The following is a 10,146-nucleotide window of genomic DNA, read 5'->3' as shown; positions in this document are numbered from 1 at the left end:
GGCAGAATGCGTTACATAATTTGCACATCTTGACATTCATTTACTGTTAATTTGTAAGTTCAGGTGAATAGGTCAGCTGTGGTCCTCATTCTCCTCTATCCTCATGAGACCATGCTACTATCTTTCCCATACAACCACACTATATTCCGTCCTGGCTGGCCAGGAATACAGTGCAGCCATCTCCAAGAACTTCTCACCTTACCATACCAATAAGCAAGGACATGTAATTTCAATATTCCTTGTCTTAGATTTAATTGCTGTGATGAGATACCATGATCAGCATGGCAACTCTTACAAAGGAAAGCATTAAATTAGGCTGGCTTATAGTTCAGAGGTTTAGTCAATCGTTGGCAGGATTCAGGCCGACATGGAACCGAGGAGGTAGCTGAGAATTCTATATCCAGATTGGCATTTATCAGGAACAGAGTGCCATACTAGATCTTGCTTGAGATTCTGAGACTTCAAAGTCAGCCCTCAGTGATACTTTCTCCAACAAGGCCACACCTATTCCAACAAGGCCACACCTCCTAATAGTGCCGCTCTTTGAGCCTATGGGAGCCATTTACTTTCAAATCATCACATTCCTTTTCTTTGTATTCATTGGCCTCACCTACTGAAACTCCTCCTCCTGACTACCATCCCCTTTTACATATACATGGATAGGATCAATTCCATCACCTATCTTTGGCCTTTTCTAGATTGTTCCAGGAAGTCATTTCTAATGCACAGCTAGAGACAAGCACCACTCCAGAGAACAGATTAGACACAGCCTTTCTCCTCGTGCTCATAGCTTGCTGGTTTGGGGATCAGAGTGGACTATGGAATCTCATACTCTACTGAGCCAGGGTTGTTTTGTTATTTGGACTTATCAATGACTGCAACATATACCCCAGTGAAGCAGTTCAAAAGAAATGTTTATTGTGTATTGTTTTTGAGGTAGCTCAGTCTGTAGTCAGGCCGTGTCATTGTTTCTGCTGATGGTGAGGCAGAGAATCTTGATGGGAAGAATAAGGAACAAGTTGCTCATTCACAGTAATCAGGAAGTAGAGTTGGGTGGGGGAGGGAGGAAAGACAATGAAGAGAAGAAGAAATAGGGAGATTGACTCAGGAAGGAGCAAAGATAATGTGATAACCTACAAATCTCTCCCCCCAGGGATCCATTTCTTCCAGTGAAACCCCACCTTTGTCTACTAGGAGCTTATCAACAGGTTAGCCAGCTAACCATGCCTGCAGGATCCAGTCAACCCTTACTGGTATTGTCAGCTGGAAACAAGCTTCAACACCTAAGCTGTGAGGGTTCCAAGACATAACAACATTGAACCTCGGAAAAGCCATATCTGAGTTAGCCTGAAATAGCTCATGTCTGTGACAGCCATTCAACTTTAACTCTGCTTGTAGCCTGAACCGTATCACAGACCTTTTTGTGTTTGCTTCCTTACACTCAAAGTGCCCACTTCAATACTTGCATTATGAAACTCTCAGAATTTTGCAGGAACATTAAAATAGATTTCTAAAATGGATAAAGCAACAAAACATTAGGTATTAGGTTTAGGCCCATTTTTCGATCGGCTTATTCTGGAATTATTGATCGTATCACATAAAAGGGGGGGTGGGTGCTGAGTGCTCATCTCCTCAAGGACTTGCAGTTCCAGGAAAACAGACAAAACAAGACCATCTGTGTGAACACCAAGAATCTATGCAAAGTTCTGTGCTTTATAATACCTTGAATTTTTGTTTGATAAAAACGCCCTAAGAAGAAAGCAACAGAACGGAGAAGAAGGTTTATTCAGCTTACAGTTTCTGGCCATGCTCTATCATTGAGAAAAGCCAAGGCAGGAACCAAAAGGCAACCCAGCATACCATTTTGTTATTATTTACAGAATTATCTCTGACCAATGAACTTAATCACAGCCTAAGAAAAATGGTGGAAGCCATGGCGAACTTTGCTTGCTAGTTGATGGGCAGAATTATGCACAGCTAGCTTTCTTACACAGTTAAGGACAACCTCTGCTCAGGGATTGGCGCTGCTCATGACAGTCGTTCACAACATGCCCACTAGCCAATATGATCCGAGCAATACTTTCATTGAGATTCTCTTCCCAGATAATTCTAGGTTGTGTTTATCTGATAGTTAAAGGTAACCATGATGGAGGAATGGTAAGAATCTTGTCTGTTCTTTCATGTGAAACGCTTGTTTCTTTTGCAAAACCTTAATGTCCTCCTAAAGCTGAATCTCATGTTTGACATCTAGTGTGCCAAAAGAAAAGAACAGATGCTAAAATTAACTTCTCATCTTACCATCCCAATAAGCAAGGACATATAATTCCAATATTCCTTGTCTTAGATTTAATTGCTGTGATGAGATACCACGACCAGCATGGCAACTCTTATAAAGGAAAGCATTGAATTAGGCTGGCTTATAGTTCAGAGCTGTAGTCCATCACTGGCAGGATGCAGGCTGATATGGAGCTGGAGATGACAGGTGAAGATTAGCTATCGTGTTAGCTTTTCTTCTCATCAATATGAGGAAATAACTTGTGGAGATTTTAAGAAAGTGAAGAGCTGTTTGTTTTGCTCACGGTTTCAGAGGTGAGAGTTGAGATGTTGTAGCAGAGAACAAGAGCTCACACTATGGTGGACGGAAAGACAGAACAAAAGGAAATACAGAGAATGACCAGGGAAAGGGAGAGCCTTCAAAGTCCTACTTGACCCAACTGTGCCTCTCCACTTACCTTTACCCACATCCCAGTATGCTTTCAGGTAGATGCAGTAACTAATTCAGTCACTGTGTCAAAGTCCTAGGGATCTACTTACCTCTGGAAAATACCATACAGATACACTCAGAGGTGTGCTATCTAAACTGTCCAGCATTTTCCTCAAGCCAATCAAGTTGGAAATTAAAAGCAGCCTCAAAATCTAATGCTACAGAAGCTGTGTAGTGATTGTTACAATAGATCATGGGCAATGGGTACTGTCTTCACTTACAAAGGTTTTTAAAACTCACACATCTTAAGACACACAAGAGAAACAGAGCACGTGGGTGCCCATGAGATGATTAAATGTGTAATGAGATAATTTTGCCACAGTTTAGGCTTTAGTTGATATTGACTAAGAAGTGAAATACATCCGTTGATCAACTTAGCCCATGCTTTGGCCCATTGCTAGTGTTGTAATTAATAAAATAAATCAGGAATAAGAACTAAATCAATAGTGTCTGCTAAGTAATTTGGAGAAAGTGAATAAAGGAAGAGGGAGAGGAAGGTAAAAAAAATGAGAGAGTATTAAAGACAAGAAGAAATAGAAGAAGGAAGCATGAGAGAAAGTAAGCTGTCAGTGATGAGTAACCACGAAGTAATTGGATCAGAACGATGATGTGGTTATGAAGCCAGTGTTGGCTCTTCTCCAGATTCACTAGTTTTACAATGATTCCAGAAGGTTCCGCAAACATCAGGATTTAAAGGCACGACCAAGACTTTCTGAGCAACATAAATGTTTAAAGAGAAATGAGAGATCAGAATCTATGGCTGATCTCATTGGTCAGCTAAGAGGAAAGGAGGAGAGGGAGAGAGGGAGAGGGAGAGAAGGGGAGAGGAGAGGGAGAGGGAGAGGGAGAGGGATCCAATTTTATATTATATGCAAAGAGTTAACTATGAGATATTAAGAAGTTGCTTCACGTGGTGAGAATCCCAGGTATTATTTATCCAATCCATATAGAAAGTCAAGTGTAGCCTCTTGGGGTACTAAGTAGAGTCTTGCCTTGAAGGTTTGAACTTCCCCTCAGTTCTTCCTCTCAATAGCTTTTGCCTGTCATTCCTTGCTGTTGTTTCCACTCAAATCAGTGAGATTCTTGATGTTAAGAGGTGAAAAAGACAAGGATGGGAGGAGTTCTGGGGTTCAGGTCAGGAGACCCAAGTTTAGTCTGAGTCTCATCACTGGTCCATATTTAACATATGGTTTTGAACAGAGCCTTTCTCTCTTCTTGTCTTCTCAAAGAGTTCATTTGGAGAAACTGCCAAACAGAAAATACTACTATGAAGGCGCAGTGCCTCAGGCTTCTCGTTTATAATCATAGAAGACGTTAGCTCAAGAAATTTCACTTAAAAAGTTAACTCCGGTTGAACCATAGTAGTATTACATATTTCTGGTGGAAACTGAAAAACAGGAAAACGGGGGAGGGAAAAATAATCTGTCATTACAAGACAACCACTATTCATATTTCAGTGAATTTTTCTTCTAATAGTATTGGTTTGTATTTATTTCTAAACACAGTGGGAAGTATTCTGTGTATAATTTTTAGTTTCTTTTAAATTACTTATTAGTTTAAACAATATTCCTTGTCATCGAACAGTTTTGGGGAAAGACTTATTTTAGTAAAATCATAAAATTCTACTGTGGATTAACTATGACCAAATTGAACATTTTCCTAGTCAGGATCTCTTCTCAAAGCAAAATGTCTTCTTTGATGCTAAATGAGGCTAAAGTAACTCAGTACTTACATACAAGACAAATAGAACCTGACCTCTATCTCAGCTATCATGTAAGTGCTAACTCAAGATGAGCCATGGTTCTAGTTACAAGAAGCAAAGCACAATATTGCTCTTCTATTTTTATTAGGTTTTGGGTGTGCGTACAAAGGAATTGATTTCATCGTGGTGTCTTCATGCACATGTCATATTTGTTCTCACTCCTTCCCTCCCTCCTCCTGCCATGTGCTCCCTCCCTTTTTTCTTCCCTTTCCTAATCCAGGAAGGTCCTTCTCTGCTCCAGTTCTCACTTCCTTTCAGACTTCCCCTTCATGATGTTTCTTTATCCACAAACATAGACATATGCACACACTCACATACACACACATGTAATTACACATACATAACACATAAAAACACACATAAAAACAGTCATGTACATAAATATGCACATGTAAACACACTCATATATACATGTAAACATGCAGGAATAAATATATAAATGCACATACACACATATAAACACATATATACATATAAATAGTACATAAAAACACTCATATATCCAAATATAAACACATACATGTAAACACTCACACACACACACATAAACACACATACATACCTGTGTAAACATACAAACACACATGTGTAAACATATAGGCATACACATGTAAACACATATACACATATAAAACACATACACCAATACACAAATATGAATACATACTTTAAATGTACATACACAGAAATGTAAACACACACTTGTAAAGGTGTAGGCACATACATGTAAGCACATATGCATATACACACATATACACATAAACACATTCATATAAACATACTAATTACACACATATGTAAACATACTCACATACAAACACATAAACACTCATACATAAGTAAATACACATGAAAACACATGTAAACACACTCATATACACACATGAATATACACATATACAAGCATGCAATTTTATTTTAAAATTAGATTTCACATATAAGAGAAATATTTAGTATCTATTTCTGATCTTTTCTGCTATTTTAAACAGCTAATATTTTTATTAAAAAATCACAAATACCAAAAGACATTGCAAAAATCCCTTTAACAGTTAAATTTTAAGCCCCTCTTTTTATAGGAGTTCCTGTAAAGTGAACATCTGTGTCAAAAGGAACATCTGTGTTTTAGAAGACTGTAACATGATGCAAATGGGGAAGTTGGGTGTCTTCTGACATTGGTAAAAATGAAGAAAGCAAGCCTTGGTTGGAATTCCATCGGAAGTGCATCAGATGCATTAGCTGCAGGGAACTTGCAATTGCAGCTTGAGGCATCTCTGATTCTCTCTCCTAGATCTGCTTCATTCTCATCCTTCAGAAATTCAAGTCCATGTATACAGCCACATTTTATTGATACCTGGGATAATCACTGATACCCCTCTCCCCTCTCCAGGTATCTCTGAGTGTATGTCCTTAGTATAGCCAATGTTATTTCTCACAGCAGTTGTAAGTTTGAGCCATGGTCTAATATATTCAGTTCATATGTCACCTCGACCAGTGTTGCACCTTTCCATGAAAAAAGAAAATAAATAGTCATTATATAACAGCACATGGAGGTAGGACTGATAGTCTAGTGACCTTCAATTAACTTTGCTTCTATGCTGATGTAGAAATAACTGGATATTAGAACCAGCTATGCTGCTGAGGAAGATGACAGAATACCGAGGTAGCCAGACAGGAGGATCCCAGAGGCTTGACCACTGCCAGCTTAGTCCCAAGTTCTCTCAAGGGGGAAAAGGCAAAGAGTAAATCAGGACACCTCTTCTGCTTTGGCATTTACACATTCATTCACAGATGTGCACGCAGTTTATATGCATGCAAAAATATAGACATACATCACACATATATATTCTACATATAGTACATGTATATGCATACAGAACACATGTACTACCCACACATATACATATGCACATATACTTCAAATACAGACATATACACATCTACAACACACAATATGCTATGCCCATATACAGAGCATATATACCACACAGAGCATATAACACACACACACACACATAAACACACACACACACACACATGTACACCACACACATAAATTACATACATAAAGAGTATACATACTCTTCACACATATCCACACATATACCTGCCCACACTTAAAAATAAGTTTTAAAAGAAAATAAAATTCCAGAACTAAAAATATAATTCTAAAGTATAATGTTTTTATATCTGTAGCTTTAAATCATGCAAAGAGAAGAATTGAAAAATAATTCACATATTCACCCAGAGTAATATAAATATTCTCAGTCATGTTATATGGTGTTGACTTACATAGACTTCATTAAGCTATTACTGTATGGTGGAAACTTTAGGCACAGTCAGATCTAATTCTAGCAACAAATCTTATTAAAATGCCATTTTACAAATGGAAAAACAAAACCAACCTAGGGAAGCTTACATGATTTGCTTGAGGTTACAGACTAACTGGTACTGGGCACCCTGCCCCTAAAGTAGAGCTGTGCAGGGAGGCTGCCTTTGGCACTGGAGCCGTGCCTGGCATAGAGTATATGCTAAATAAATATTTGTTGAAAAATAAAGTAGAACTAGTTGACTCCAAAGCCCTATTATTCCCATGATGTCATCTGTCCTCTGTAAAATGCCCTTCTGAGTGACTGGGTAATGTAACACTGTTCTGTGCTTCCACCAGGAACTAAGGACCAGGGAGATGAATTTGCTCCCTGGACTCTAATAGATGCTCCTACAGTCCTGCACATTCGGGCAGCACTAAATGGATTTGGCGAGTATTACAGTTTAATTGTCAAAAGAGAAATAGCACGTAAGGTGAGGAGGTAAAAGGAAGAGGAATAAAAGGGAACGAATGGGTGGTTGCCATGCTTCAAACATACGTGTGTGGATATCAAATAAAATATTTAATAAAATGTACAAAATATTTTGTTTTAGTTGTTCTATTTTTGTAATAAAATACCACGGGCAAAAGCAACTTAGAGATGAAAGCCTTTATTTTGTGAACTCTTCTGAAGAGAGAAAAGTCCATTATGATGAGAAGTTCTGGAAGCAGGCAGCAAGCATTGAGCAGGAACAGGAAGCTGAACAAGCCATCTGCACCATGAACACAGCAGGGAGGAAGTTGGAAGGGAGGCAAGGCTAGAAACTCTGAAAGCCTGCTTCCAATGACGTACTTCCTCCAGCAAGACTCCACATCCTAAAAGTTCCATAACATCCCCAAACAGAACCACAAACTAGGAACCAAGGGTTCAAATACAGGGGCTCATTGAGGACATTTTTGAGGCTGTGTTTCATGGGAAAATGTCTCACTGCGTCAAATGTTGTGGCTCAATTCATTCATGAAATCAGTGTCGGATTTGCAATGAGGACACCATGTGATTACATGTGCATGACTTTGGTATATTTGAGGAATGAAATAAGTTGTAGGAAACCTGTTGGCTTTGAAGACAGAATCAACTAAGTTAGAATTCTGACTTCAGGATCTACACTTCCTTAATTATACTTACCTGTAGAAGCTCCAAAAAAAGCAAGAGGTTCTGCATGAAATATATTTATCAAAGATCATGGCATGCCCAGGTATGCAGTAGATAAAACCTGTCGTTATTTTTGAAGAAAACACACAATGGCATGCATCAATCTTTGCATAGTTTTTATGTTGGCATATAACCAGGGTTGGTATTAAAATGAGCTGTGTTTCATATAAACACAAGTAAGCAAGCCCTGGAGAAGCCTTAATTCAGGGGCAGAGCAGGAACTCTTGCTCAGCTGTGTTTTAGTAGGAAGGCTCTCAGGAAGCTGACTGTCAGAGCTCTTAATTACATTTTTGCTAATTCAGTGTGATAGCTTCCCAGTTTAAAGCAACAGCTCCAGTCCAAGGCTTGGAGGATGAGGACTGGGGGTCCATCAATCATGTCATCTATAATGCAAAGAGGGAAATGCCATTTCCATCTTCCCCTGCCCAGATGTTGGGTTCCATAGGGCATCCGCACAACATTCTAGAAATCGACGTTTAAATGCTGCAAGCAAAGTGTCCTGATGTTGAACACAGCCTGTTAGAGCTGAAAGAGACCTCAGGGACAGCCTGGTCATTAGCTTGCTTATTAATGGATGCAGGCAGTAAATATAACCCAGAGCACAGAGCGTTAGCACTTAGCAGGAGCCAGGTGTTACACTAACCAGTTTCTGTCTCCAACCTCCCCTCCTTCAGCTACCCATCAACAGGGACTTCCATTGTCACATCTCCCTCTTGAAGACTGCCATTCAGAGAACCGAAGTTGACCTTGTTTTCTGTCCCAGGATGCTCCTACTATCAGACATAGTACAACTGGCCCATGCCCTGTACACACTGTAATAAGGGGGTTAGTGGCCCTGTGAGCAGGAAGGAAAAGGGGCAACTGAATAGGTCCTTGCTTTAGCCTGCCACTTGTGGACCATCATGTGAGTGAGCACTTCAGTGTTTTAAAATGACTAGGACCCACCCTGTTCTTATGTACTGGAGGGAAAGGTTATTTGATTCTTGGGGAAGAGGGATAGAGTTCTTGCTTCCCCTTGCTGCTGTGACTTCATTCATCTACAAATTATGATCAGCGCACTGGCCCTTACAGTGGCTCCTGTCCTTTAGGGTATCTGCTGATGAGCACTGGACCCTTTTTACCCTTCGAGATAATTCCCCCTCAAAATAGGATTTACAAAGCTAGTGAGTGTGTGAAGGTATGATAGAGGTGACTGGCCATTTCTAGAGATTTTATTCTTTTTGCAGCAAATCAGAACTTGCACATTCTCTCTCTTCTCTCTTCTCTCTTCTCTCTTCTCTCTTCTCTCCTCTCTCTCTCTCTCTCTCTCTCTCTCTCTCTCTCTCTCTCTCTCTCTCTCTCTCCAAACTGCTTCTGCACTGTGCCTTGTTATTCCTATGAAATGACAAGAGACCCAAATAATAAAGTAAACGTAAGGAGGATGAACAAGTATAAGTACAAGTATAAGATAGAGGTTGTATAGGGTGTATAGCAATGGTGTGCATATGGCATGTTAGTTTTGGAACTCTTGATTTGTAACTTGCACATATCTATTGTCATGGCTATGTCCCAGCCTCTCCCCTACAGAGCCCAATGTCTCCTTCTCCTAACCTCACTTTAAGAGGTCTGTCTCAGCTCTGAGCCCTCAGGGAGGAGGAGACTAGTCTGTCTCACCTGGGCCTCTCAAAGCCACACAACTACCTCCTGTCTCTCGGTTTAACGAGGAAAGCCCCAAGTCAGGAAGGCTGGTGCCAAGATTTTATGGAGGCCTTGAGCCAAGGGGCCTTACCAGGAATTCAACTAGCCCTGCCTCTCTCCCCTGAGATCTGCAAAAGGCAAACAGCACTGGTAAAACTAGAGAACAATTTCCCAAGTAGGAGACTGGGAACTTTTAACGAGCTAAGTGAGCCTGCCTGGTCCTCTGCTGGTCCTGCAGCCTGGCTAATTAGATCACTGATGTAAAGAGAGTTGACGGGCAGAAGACAGAGCAAAGCACCCTGGCGCAGAGGACCAGCCCTGCCAGATCGAGCAGGTAGTGAAAAGAATGATTTCTGCTAGGGTTCGAGATTTTCTGGAAAGGTCGTCTTCCATTTCACCTTTTCCCCCTTTTTCACACAGAGCCA

At 40.2% G+C, this 10,146-nt stretch overlaps 1 long non-coding RNA gene across 1 annotated transcript in view; it reads right to left on the bottom strand.

The window, feature by feature from the left end:
- Positions 1 to 989: 989 nt before the first annotated feature.
- The window catches only part of LOC102555927 (uncharacterized), a 49,523-nt gene continuing 40,366 nt past the window's right edge, over positions 990 to 10,146 (bottom strand). Inside the window, exon 7 of the long non-coding RNA XR_010052535.1 lies at positions 990 to 4,151. This is a non-coding gene — a long non-coding RNA (uncharacterized LOC102555927). The remainder of the gene's footprint in view (positions 4,152 to 10,146) is intronic.

Source organism: Rattus norvegicus, chromosome 6, assembly GCF_036323735.1.
Source record: "Rattus norvegicus strain BN/NHsdMcwi chromosome 6, GRCr8, whole genome shotgun sequence".
Classification (NCBI taxonomy): domain Eukaryota; kingdom Metazoa; phylum Chordata; class Mammalia; order Rodentia; family Muridae; genus Rattus; species Rattus norvegicus.
This window is presented reverse-complemented; position numbering and strand designations above follow the sequence as displayed.